At 44.2% G+C, this 13,051-nt stretch overlaps 1 protein-coding gene across 2 annotated transcripts in view; it reads right to left on the bottom strand.

The window, feature by feature from the left end:
* col8a1a (collagen, type VIII, alpha 1a) overlaps positions 1-13,051 on the bottom strand; it is a 168,221-nt gene that overhangs the window by 84,296 nt on the left and 70,874 nt on the right. For both annotated transcript variants that reach the window (XM_078232886.1, XM_078232887.1), the window contains exon 2: positions 11,574-11,709. The gene's annotated coding sequence lies outside the window, so the exon portion shown is untranslated. The remainder of the gene's footprint in view (positions 1-11,573; positions 11,710-13,051) is intronic.

Below are 13,051 nucleotides of genomic sequence, written 5' to 3'. Positions count from 1 at the left end.
CTTGTGGTCTTGGACAGAGCAGGAACCATACCCCAAGCTGTGATACAACCGGAAAGAATGCCTTCTATGGTGAATCTGTAAAAGTTGGAGAGTGTTGTTGCCAAATTTCCTTTGTCTCCTGAGAAAGTAAAGGCTTTGGTGGGTTTTCTTAACTATAGCATCCGCATGGAGAGATGAGGACAGGTTGTTGGTGATCTGAACACCTAAAAACTTGAAGCTCTCGACCATTTCTACTTCGTCCCCTTTGATGTAGACAGGGGCATGCCTTCCACTATGTTTCCTGAAGTCGATGACTATCTTTGTGTTGTTGACATTGAGGGAGAAATTGTTGTTGCACCAGTTCACTAGATTCTCTATCTCTTTTCTGTACTCTGTCTCATCATTGTTTGAGATCCGACTCACAACAGTGGTGGCATCAGCAAACTTGAAAATCGAATTGGAGAGCCACACAGTCAAAGGTGTATAAGAAGTATAGTAAGGGGCTGACGACACAGCCTTGTGGGGCACCGGTGTTAAGGATGATTGTGGAGGAGGCGCTGTTGCCTATTTTTACTGATTTTGGTCTGTGGCTTAAGAAGTCTAGGATCCGGTTGCAGAGGGAGGAGCTGAGCCCTAGACCATGAAGTTTGGAGATGAATCTCCAAATAATGGTGTTAAAGGCTGAGCTGTAGTCTATGAATAAGAGTCTGACATAGGTGTCTTTGTTATCTAGATGTTTCAGGGTTGAGAGCAGGGCCGGGGAGATGGCATCTGCTGTGGATCTGTTGCGGAGGTAGGCAAACTGTAGTGGATCCAGGCAGTCCGGGAGGCTGGAATTGACTTGTGCCATGATTAACCTTTCGACGCACTTCATAATGATGGATATCAGAGCCACCAAATGATAGTCATTAAGGCACGCTGCCTGGCTTTTCTTTGGTACCGGGATGATGGTTGTCTTCTTGAAGCATGTAGAGACCTCAGAATTGGTGTAAAGAGAGGTTGAAGATGTCTGCAAATACTCCCGCCAGCTGATCCGCGCAAGATCTGAGTGCTCATCCGGGTACCCCATCCGGGCCAGTTGCTTTCCATGGGCTGACTTTTGAGAAGGCTGCTCTGACCTCGGATACAGGTTCGCCCGAGGCTTCCGGGATGGAATTGTGCTCTCACTGACTTCTTGCTCAAAACGGGCATAGAATGCATTGAGCTCATCAGGGAGGGGTGCATTGGAGCCAACAATGGTGGCAGTTTGGAACGCTCTGCCTAGGAGTGTGGTAGAGGCGGATAGCCTCACATCTTTTAAAAAGTACCTGGATGAGCACTTAGCATGTCATAACATTCAGGGCTATGGGCCAAGTGCTGGCAGATGGGGTTAGGTGGGAGTTCAGGTGTTTCTAATGTGTCGGCGCAGACTCGATGGGCCGAAGGGCCTCTTTTGCACAGTATGATTCTGTTAGTGCTGCTTCTAGGTCAAGGGTCACTAGTATTTCACATGAACCAGTAGATTTCATTATGCAGGAAAATTACAATTTATCTCTTCACCATTGAAACCATGACTTAACATTCTTGAGGTTAATTAAAGATTCCACGGTCATTTTAAAGAAATTACAAATTTTCCTGACAGCACTGCCTCCGGGTGAAAGGTCATCAAAAAGGCAAAATGTTTTAATACATAAATCTTGAACGTGAGCATGAGAAATTTCTCAGTGAATATGTAAGAATAGAAGCTCCAGAAGCCATTAACGTTGGTAATACAGGTAATCATTGCTTTTGAGATTTACACAGTAAATGGGTCTCTCTAAATTGATTTTGTACAAAAGAATCAGGAATCATGTGATGAGGATGCACTATTTTCCCTTTTGAGTTGAATTTTATTTATATATTTATGGAACAAAACATTTCCTACTTAGATATGAAAGTAGATTGAAAGTGGGTGCTTGAACAAGCTATATGCATGAAGGCCTGTGGTAAGCTATAAGTATCAGGTAGCCCTGGGGCTGCTGATTATATTGATGTTCACATAGTTAGCAAGTGACTCTATCTACACTTCCCGCTGCTTTGGCAAAGCAGCCAGCGTAATTAAGGACCCCACGCACTCCAGACATTCTCTCCTCCACCTTCTTCCGTCAGGAAAAGATACAAAAGTTTGAGGTCACGTACCAACCGACTCAAGAACAGCTTCTTCCCTGCTGCCATCAGACTTTTGAATAGACCTCCCTCGCATTAAGTTGATCTTTCTCTACACCCTAGCTATGACTGTAACACTACATTCTGCACTCTCTCATTTCCTTCTCTATGAACGGTATGCTTTGTCTATATAGAAACAATACTTTTCACTGTATACTAATACATGTGACAATAATAAATCAAATCAAAATCAAATGGGGTAAAAAATTGCCTACTTAGACATGCCTTTTAGCTTTGACAAAGGGTCATCTGGATTCAAATGTCAGCTCTTTTCTCTCCTTACAGATGCTGCCAGACCTGCTGAGATTTTTCAACATTTTCTCTTTTGGTTTCAGATTCCAACATCCGCAGTAAATTGCTTTTATAAAGAATTTCCATATGCCCTTCTTGCTGGAAAGACTCTCAGTGAGTGCCCGGAAGGATCCTGTGGCATAACATTTAAGAGCAATGGTGGCCATTTTGACAGGTAATGCAATTTAGACTTGTCTCTGTCGATCATTCTTTGATTAAGAGGCACATATGGATCATAGTCCATCTACCTATAGTTCACAGGATATTCTAATGTCATTTCTACAACACTTGGGTCCAGCAATTAAAACAGTCCGATCTCGACCCATGTGTCCAAGGTTCACACCTGGATTGGTTTTGAATGATGTTAATATAAAAATAAATGATATTGCTGTTAATATAAAATGATTTTTATCTTGAGGAAAACCAACTAGATATCCTAGTTACCAAATAAGCTTTCAGTTTGCTTTCACTCAAGGAGCACTCCCTATGCTAGCAGTAACATTGAGTTATGCATTTTTGACAATTGTAGGAGTAAGAACTGTAAACCCTTCTGCAAAATATTTGACAGACATCTTTTTTTTTGGTCCAAACTGCAAAGATTTGAACCGAGCTATTCAGAACGATTGGATGAAATTTAATGCACCCCCCACAGCCCACTTTCTGGTGGTGAGTTTGGAGGTGGGGGGCACATAGTTGGGTAGGAGGTTGCCAGGCAGGGACCCATCATCACCTTCCCACCTCCGCACGATTAAGTCTAGGCCACGAAAGTTCAAAGATGTCTTCCCTGCCTGGACACTAATTTAAGTGGGTAATTAATGCTTCCTTAAGGAACTCATCCCATCATTCTGATTAAGCATCAGGGGGGTTAGAGTGCTGAAGCCATTCTTTGCCCTTGCCTCCAACTCCCTCACTCCCACCTGATCCCCCCTCATCCCTCACCCACCCCTCACTCACCTTTGGCCTTAGGTCCCTCATTGATCCTGGGCCTCTGGTGGCTCTATTGCCGGCAACTGCCATTACTCCCAGAGGCCTGGATCCGAGGGCATAGTCTCAAAATAAACCCTTTAGAACCAAGATGAGGAGGAGTTTCTTCAGCCAGAGTGTGGTGAATCATTGCCACAGAAGGCTGTGGAGGCCAGGTCATTGAGTATATTTAAGACAGAGATAGATAGGTTCTTGCTTGGTAAGGGGATCAAAGATTACGGGGAAAAGGTGGGAGAATGGGGTTGAGAAATTTAGCAGCCATGACTGAGTGGCGGAGCAGACCTGATGGGCCGAATGGCCTAATTTGGCTCCTATCTTATATAATAGCTTTGAGTAGAATGGAGGACAATGGTCCTCCAATGCCCGGAAGTTCTTGGGGGCTGGGATTTCCCACCCTGAGGTTCTTAATATCGGGAAGACTCTACAGTGGCACCTCACCCCGGGCTTTCCCCTACTGAAGCAATAAGAGGCTCCGTCTGGCTCCACAACTGGAAGGCCAAACCCTGTGGCCTTGATTCAATCCTGCCCATTGACCCTGCTGAAAATACCAGGTTTGAGCAGAAATGGTAATGAAGTCTGATGCACTTACAAAACATAATACTCAAAAAGACCACTGATTTTCAGAGTTCCTAATGCAACCACCTCCTTAGAAGGAAATGATGAGGAGTACAATAATGCATTTGTCATTGTGTATAATGAAGGTTTGCTCTGAGTGCCAATGAACTGGAAGATTGACTCCTAACTCCTTCCTTGTCAATGTTTAGTCTCTATGGAGAACAATCTAGAGTTGAATGACCTCATTCACATTGTAAAAGGACAAGCCTTGATTTTCAACCTTTTAAAATGAGTTGGACCTTAATCATCAAACTCTTAGATCAAGCATCAGTCACACATGTTTTCTAAAATAACTCTCAGGCTCCCACAAACACCAAGCCCTCATAGTTAGAGAATTCAGGACTCATTAACAGACTGAAATTTAATCCCCGTGCACTCTTTAGGATTGTTTCTGCTCTACAGACTGCCACTGTTGAATCAAAATTAAAAAGGTGCTTCAGAAAAATCTGTGGGCTCAGCTTGTCCTCCAAGGTCTCAGTAATCTTTGTTTCGACTTGAAGCATGTAGTTAAACAAAAGGCAAACTCCCTATTGGCAAGGTGCACTCTGTGCATCGTGACCTGACCAATTAATCATTTATAGCTAACTATTACATACATCATCCAATGACTATTTGCAAGTCACACAAAAATAGGTAGGAAAGTAAATGATAAAAGAGGACATAAGGGGTGAGGGGTTCTCTGCTCTCCCTGCAGTCTGTTTCTCACGGCGGGAGGGAGCAAAGTTTTGGCAGGTGGAGTGGTCACATCTTGCTGATGCAAGAGGACCAATTCGTTCTCGTCCGCTTTGATATCAGTTTTGTTGCCTCTGCTGGATGCACCTAAATGTGTGTGCGGACCAACCTCTCATCCTCGTCTAATTTTAGTGTTTAATTCAAGATGTTTACATGACAAGGTGCTTTTATATTTGGGTTTGTGACAGAGCATGATGTGTGCACACCAGCTTCTTGTATTTTTCATTGTTAAAAAAAACCTTGAAGAATTGGAAATGCAACAAAAAGTAATTCTGCCATTGGGAAAAAGGAGTTAAATTTTGCAATGGAATATATGTAGTTGGGGCACTGATTTTGCTCTGTCTTGTGTCTCAAAGTCCAGATTTAAGATGCCTGCATCATTCCCAAATCACGGCCAGACATTTCTTGTTTATCCTATTTTCCTCTTATTTTGCTGTTTCTTTTTGTATTTTCTATGTTGCACCCAAATACACGAGAAAAATATAAAACAAGTGAAGAGAGCACTGAGTCGAGCACAAGCTTCAGCCATGTTGTATCAACTTAACATTATTTTAATGTTGTAGCATTTCCTTGAAGCTTTTCCCTGCCTGATTGATGATCTATAACTTTTCTTCCTTCAGGTATTATTTCCTAATAGTGCATTGGCAATTATGGTCTTCTATTGCATTGGTCCATGATTATACTTGGCAAAGTACTGCAGTAGTTTGCCAATGTCTTCTGTAGTATGGCTGACCAGAAAACACTCAGTCTTACCACCTGTCATAAGATGTACTGGAAGGATTAACAGGCCACATTATGAATACACCTTCCATGGCCATCAAGTCCTAAAGTGGAATTTCTAGTCCAGTGGTTGGGACGCCTGTATGACATCATAAGACTTCCTTGCTCTGTCATTACAAATTCGAAAAAAGAAAACTTTTTCCGAACAGCTCTCATCTCACTGATGAGGCTTCAGGCTAATCCACATTCAACAACCAGCGCTGAAAACTCTGCTTACATTTTGACAGCTGTAACAAACTCCACAACAGCAGCTGAGACAATCCATCACTTTCTAAGGCAGTCAAGAATATTCTAAATAAAATAACCCACAACATTCTGAAAAAGAGATTATTTGCCCTATCTCCCAATGTTGATGTCCCGTTTAAATAAATCCAACACCTGGATCTACATCTTCATCAAAATCTAATCAGCTATTCCTTGGGCCGTACCCTATCTGTGTACCAAATCTTGTTGAAATCTATCAGTTCCTGAGAAATATTGTTTATGGGCAAACAGACTGACAAACAAGTGTGAAAATATTACCTCTTCAGTTACAAAGGTGATAAAACCAGCTATTGTGACTATTTGCAAAATTATGAAAAAATATGATCACATTGAGATTGCGATAATATTTACAGCAATGATAATGTTCTAATAGCTGTTCCCATGGCAAATGTACTGCTGAACTCTGAGATTTTCCTCAACGCGGTGGCACAGTGGTTAGCACTGTTGCCTCACAGCGCCAGGAACCCGGTTTCAATTCCGGCCTCCGGTCACTGTCTGTGTGGCGTTTGCACAATTCTCCCCGTGTCTGTGTGGGTTTCCTTCGGGTGCTCCGGTTTCCTTCCACACTCCAAAGATGTGCGGGATGATTGGCCATGCTAAATTGACCCTAGTGTCAGGGGGATTAGCAGAGTAAATATGTGGGGTTTCAGGAATTGGGCCTGGGTGGGATTATGGTCAGTGCAGACTCAATTGGCCGAATGGCCTCCTTCTGCAATGTAGGGACTCTGATTCTATTTCACAACTTCTCTCTGCCTTCAGAAGAATTCTAAAAGCCATTAGCAATTGCTGCCATCTGTAGATTAAATCCATCCATTTCCTGCCCATTTTCTGTTGCTGCCACCACACACGAACAAGGCTAGACCTTCCTGATAGTACATTGTAATATTACCAATTGAGAATAGAAAGGTGAAACATTCTGTCGCAATCCAGACTAAAAGCTTTGCTTCAAAGTATCACCAAAATAAGATCAGATTCATGAAGGTAATATGAATTATAGAGAGAGATGGCATTATGTCTTAGGATTTGAAATGTCTCCCTCAGCTCATTTTGACTCTCCTTTTGATTTTCCTTGCTACTTGTGAAAGAAACCTCTTCCTGTTCACACCCTCTATCTCCCAGTGACCTACATGAAGTCCTGTACTTGACTATGGGCCATAAGTCAGTATTTTAATCCTCTATTTTATAAGCTGTGCGATTATACATTGACAGTACCTTGACGCAAAGCCTTCAGTCTGGATTGCTACAGAATGTTTCAACTTTCTCTCTCACAATTGGTAATGTTACAATGAAAAGTCTAGCCCTTGTTTGTGTGCGCGTGTGTCTGTCTGCTTGTGTGTCAGGGCAGAATTTTATGAAGGTGATAAGTCTTGCCTGTCAACTAGAGAGGTGGCGAGAGCCCTGTGGTGGACTTCAGTTGTGCCTTTATCCTGCTTGGACCACCGTTGTGTGTTTGTTATGCCTGGACACATCCCCTGCTGGCTGTCTCCTCCCCCTTGTTCAGTTCGGGTCGGTTACCTGTTGGGATGTGCTCCTGATTCTGTTATGAATAAAAGCCTACAGTTGTATTGGCACACAAGTAGTCTTTTGCCTAATTGATAGCGCATCAATTTTATTCATAACATTTGACCGAAATGGAGCAGCTTTTAAAACCTGACAAGTTAGCATTAGACCCTCAAGAGGTCGGAGTCTCTGATAAATTTGACCATTGGCTGGACTGCTTTGAAGCATTCATCGACGCCGCTGCGGTCGTCGACTCCGACGGCGATAAGCTCCATGTGCTCCGCGCCCGGGTAAGCGATGCCGTCTACGGTATCTTCCGGGACGCTACTACATACGCGGACGCTATAGAACTCTTAAAAGGGCAGTTTCAAAAGAGCCCTAACATGGTCTACGCCAGACATCTCCTGGCTACTCGCAAGCAGCAGCCAGGAGAATCGTGCACCCAATTTCTGCGCGCCCTGCAGGTCCTAGCTCGAGCTTGTGACTGTAAGGCTGTTTCAGCAGCTCAGAACACGGAGGACCTACATCGCGGGTGTTGAGTCTACTTACATCCGGCAGCGTCTGCTTGAACAGGATGGCCTGGATCTCCAGAAAACGGCCACGATGGCTGAATCGCTAGAAGCGGCCTCCCGCAATCTCGGGGCCTACCCGGCATCCCGTTCCGGCGACGGTTCCACCGCGACGGCTGTTCCAGCGGGGCCCAAATGCTACTTTTGCGGCCTATCCAAGCATCCTCGGCGTCACTGCCTGGCAAAGGATGCGATCTGCTCTGGATGCGGTAAGCTAGGCCACTTCGTCAAAGTCTGCCGGGCGAAGCCGATCGCGAAGCCTCGTGGCGCCATGTGTGTTCCGTGGGCGCAGCCATCTTTAATGCAGTCAGCGGCTGCGCGCAAATCGCCATCTTTGATGCAGTTGCCGGATGCACGGGAGTCGCCATCTTTGATGCAGTCAGCGGATGCGCGGGAATCGCCATCTTTGATGCCGTCATCAAGGCACGCCAAGCGGGAAACTTTATCCGTGGCGCCATCAGACACGGACGAAGATGGATTTGTACTGGATTTGACGGTGGCATCGATTTGCCTGGACCAGTCGCAGCCTCACCAACTCTCCAAGTCAATAATGGAGATCAAGGTAAATGACCATGCAGAAAACTGCCTGTTCGACTGCGGGAGCACAGAAAGTTTTATACACCCTCGCACAGTGCGTCGATATGCCCTTCCCGTGCGGCCCTGGAGCCAGACTATCTCCGTGGCTTCGAATTCCCACGCTAATCCTCAATACGCTTATGTAGCGTACCCTGATGGGCAGGAGGACACGGTCTCTGTCCGCGGCTTGGCACCCGCAGGTGCCCCTGAGGCCACCACGTCCCTCCGCCCCTCTGTCCCTTGTGTTGTGCGCCCAGAGACCGCTACGCTCCTCCCCCCTTCAGTCCCAGTCTCCCATATTGTGCGCCCAGAGCCCACTACGGCCCTCCACCCCTCAGCCCCAGTTCCCACTGTTCTCCATACACCACCAGGGCCACAGCTCATTCCTCTCACCCCTATGTACAGCTCACTTGAGTTGCCGGGGCCGTCGCCATGCAGTACCCAACTACTGGACGGGACGACGGATGGGTCCGCCTCACACCACCTGGCGCCTCCTCTCGACGCTCAGTGCCTGGAGCCTGGGCTGACACCGCTCTCTGCTCGGACGACTCTGCAACCTGCACTACGACGATCACGATGGCGAATCAAGCCACAAGATCGCCTGGACTTGTGATACTGTTTCCGCTTCACCCAGTGTTGTTTTTTTAAAGGAGGGGTGAATGTGGTGGACTTCAGTTGTGCCTTTGTCCTGCTTGGACCACCGTTGTGTGTTTGTTATGCCTGGACACATCCCCTGCTGGCTGTCTCCTCCCCCTTGTTCAGTTCGGGTCGGTTACCTGTTGGGATGTGCTCCTGATTCTGTTATGAATAAAAGCCTACAGTTGTATGGGCACACAAGTAGTCTTTTGCCTAATTGATAGCGCATCAAGCCCTATGTTTCCTCTTTTCAGGAAGACCCACCACTTAAAGTACCAATCACCTCCACCTCTCCCCCATCCCCCACCAATAGGTGAATATGGCCCCTACGTTGCTCTCTTAAGGTCCACAATCAACTGTGGGGCAGAAGGATGACTGGGGCCTTCCTTCCATGGACTTAACTAAGGAAGTGGCACAAAGGTCGCATGGTCCCCGCTGCCACCCTCCTATCCAAAAAAATCTCCCCTGCCAACAAACATGCCACAGTGGGGGGAGAGGGGCATTAAATTCCACCCCCTGTGTGTGGCATGCTGCCACTAGAGGGTGTTCTGTTGTGGTTGATCTTTCGCTGTTCATTCAGCGTTCTGGGATGGATTACAGATCAAAACAGCAACATCAGGGTAATATTTCTTCCTTGTGTTATGTGTAATATGCTCCGGTTTTTTCCCACAGTCTGAAGACATGCAGGTTAGGTGGAGTGGCCACAGAAAATTGCCCTTCAGTGTGTGCGATGGACCAGTCTTGCTGCTCCACAAGATGATTAGAATAAATGTTGTCGGTCTCATGCTAGGCTGATGTAAATCCTGAGTGGAGCAGGCCCAGCATGTCAATGCTACACAAATTCTGTCAGCAATACTGTGCATAAATAGCTAGTTAGCCTTCATCAATACCTTACGCCTACTTAATGCAGATGTTCATGATGCCTGCACATTGTCCAAAGCCATTTGGTGCTGACATTTCAAGCCTTCTTTAAACATGAGAAATAATCCTGTGAAATTGATCCCTCTTGCCCCTGTTTTCACTTGAAACTGGACCTGACAAGGACCAATTTGCCCCCATAAGGTCTTCATCCTTATTGCTGAAGTATCCGTTGTCGTGAAAAAAATAAGATTTGCTACATTACATCAGTGACCATACTTCAAAACTATTTCATTATTGGAAATGTGACGACGTCAGTCACTATGGAAATGCACATCCTTTCTTTATTTGTCAATTACAACAATACAGTATGCAGCCAAATCCTTTTCAGTCCTTTGTAAACAACCCAGGGGTGGCACGGTGGTACAGTGGTAAGCACTGCTGCCTCACAGCGCTAGGGAAAGACGTGCTGGTTCGGTGCATTGGCCATACTAGATTCTCCCTCAGTGTACCCGAACAGGCGCCAGAGTGTAGCGAGTAGGGGATTTTCAGAGTAACTTCATTGGAGTGTTAATGTAAGCCTACTTGTGACACTAATAAATAAACTTTAAAACCTATGCTACCCTTTCACTACCTCATCCACAGTCTGGCGCCACCCGCCTAACAGAGAGAAGCGAAAATAAAAATCCGCTTTAAAAGTAAGAAAGCTACATTACCCATTGCAAAGAATTCTGGATACCTGGCACTGAGTGTAACACGATAAATTTTGATTGTTTTCAACATCATCACAGCAACTCAATTAATTTATTGTCTTTTGATTCACTGTTTATCATCTATAATGCAATTCCTTCTAGATGGTTAAGGTCGTAGGTTTGGAAGATGCTGTCTCAGGAGTCTTGGTGACTTAAAACGTGTTCAGTATGCAATGCCCGAGCCATAATGCAGATATCAAGAATAGTACATTTACCCAGTGATATATAAAATGACCAGCTATAGTTATGAGAACAAGATTTCAAAATTGCCTTTTCATTGGTCAAAATTAGAGGACTAATTTTCATACAAAAAGGTGATTAGAATATTTGACCACAACTGGCCATTGAGACAGTGTTTTGAAATTGAATTGGGGCTAAGTATTTGAAAAAGACTATAAAAGTACAGGTGAAATGGGGTTGAAGTGAAGTGAAGAGTCCATTTGAGGAGCTAGCACCAATACAGATGGGCCAAGTGACCTCTTTCTGTGTTCTAATATATATATATGTGTCAAATATATTGAATTACTTTGCAAGGACTTTCATGATGCTTAATATGTGCTTAATTTGACTTAAAGTAAAATATTAACAAGTTTTCTTTTCTGATTGTAATAGCCGTAGAAATGTTTCCAGCATTTGATTTATCGAGATACGTTCAGTGGAAGAAAAGTTCACACTTAGTCTGCTCCTCAGACTAAGTCCCTTGTCTTCTTCTCTCAAGTTTAATTTTCTGCTGACTTTTCCTTTCTATATTCTTCACATCTCACATACTCAGGAATTCTTTACCCTGCAACGTGCTTCTTGCAGAGTGGTTTAAACTATGTCCTATAGCCGAATTTAAACTTTTTCTACTTACCTTCTTAGAACCTAATGGGATTTCCTCCACTAGTTTGTTTGGGTCTGTGCAGCTAGAGATGAACTGTAGAGTTTATATTCAAGTCCAGTGATCCAAATTTGTTGTTTCTGGTGATATAAATGCCAGATTGACAGATCTGAAAAATAAAGATGAATCGATGTTCAGGTTAGGCCCATTGGGAATGTGTTAAAAGTCACATTTAAAGCCAGACTCAAAGACTAGACATCTCGTACTAATGTCCAATAATTTTGCAGTCACCTCATAGCACAGATTTTGTGCTTTTAAGACCTTTTCACTGACATGGATAGCTTTATACCCCTAATTGATTGTAGAACATAGGAACAGGAGTAAAGGCCTGCTGGTTAGGTGCACTGGCCATGCAAAATTCTCCCTCAGTGTACTGAACAGGCACTAGAGTGTGGCGACTAGAGGATTTTCACAGTAACTTCATTGCAGTGTTAATGTAAGCCTACTTGTGACACTAATAAATAAGCTGAAAACTAATTCAATCTCTTACCTACCTTGTATTGAGTTGATCTTTCTCTACACTCTAGCTATGACTGTAACACTACATTCTGCACTCTCTCCTTTCCTTCTCTATGGCTTTTTCTGTATAGCGCGCAAAAAGCAATACTTTTCACTTTATGCTAATACATGTGACAATAGTGAATCAAAACAAATCAAATCCAAACCTGCTGACTATTTCCAGTGTTTTCTGTTTTTATTTTTTATCCATTTGATGTCTCACTCTCTCCTCATCAGCGAAAGGAATTTTTGTTACCACGCTCATAGTTGCTGCCAGCAGGCCAGCAGAATATTTCACTCGATTCTTTACTCGAGGAATAAGTGAAAGTTATCTAACTTCAAGGCCCTTAGGGGTGAAACGCTCTTCATGACAAATGGGCTTTTTTTTTTTAACCATGACAAATTGCTGGAATGCATGACTTTGAAATGTACAGTTCCTAAGATGGGTCATTTTGCTACCGGGCCATTAATTAGAGAACAAAACAGACCTTCTCCTGTTTCTCATTAAAAGAGGAATTTTATCTCGCTGGTGTAATCATACCACGGATGAGCCATGCTTAGTTTAAAACTTGCGTTCCTCTGCTGCTTATTTGCTGTTGCACTAAAGAGGTAAAGCATTTGTAAATTCATAATTTGATTTCAAATTAAATCCTCAGATTTAACTCGGAAGTCAAGTCCTGTGTACCGGTAGTACTGTCGTTAGCACTGCTGCCTCACATCTCCAGGGACCTGGATTCGATTCTGGCCTTGGGTCACTGTCTGTGTGGAGTTTGCACATTCTCCCCATGTGTTTCCTCCGGGTGCTCCAGTTTCCTCCCACAGTCCAAAGATATGTGGGTTAGGTTGATTGGACATGCTTAAATTGCGCCTTAGTGTCAAGGTGATTAGTAGGGTAAATACGTGGGGTTACAGGAGCAGGATCCTGAATGGGATTGTTGTCGGTGCAAACTCAA

The sequence above is a fragment of the Mustelus asterias genome, chromosome 17 (genome assembly GCF_964213995.1).
Source record: "Mustelus asterias chromosome 17, sMusAst1.hap1.1, whole genome shotgun sequence".
NCBI lineage: Eukaryota > Metazoa > Chordata > Chondrichthyes > Carcharhiniformes > Triakidae > Mustelus > Mustelus asterias.
The sequence above is the reverse complement of the archived record's forward strand: the minus strand, read 5'-3'. Positions and strand labels throughout refer to the sequence as shown.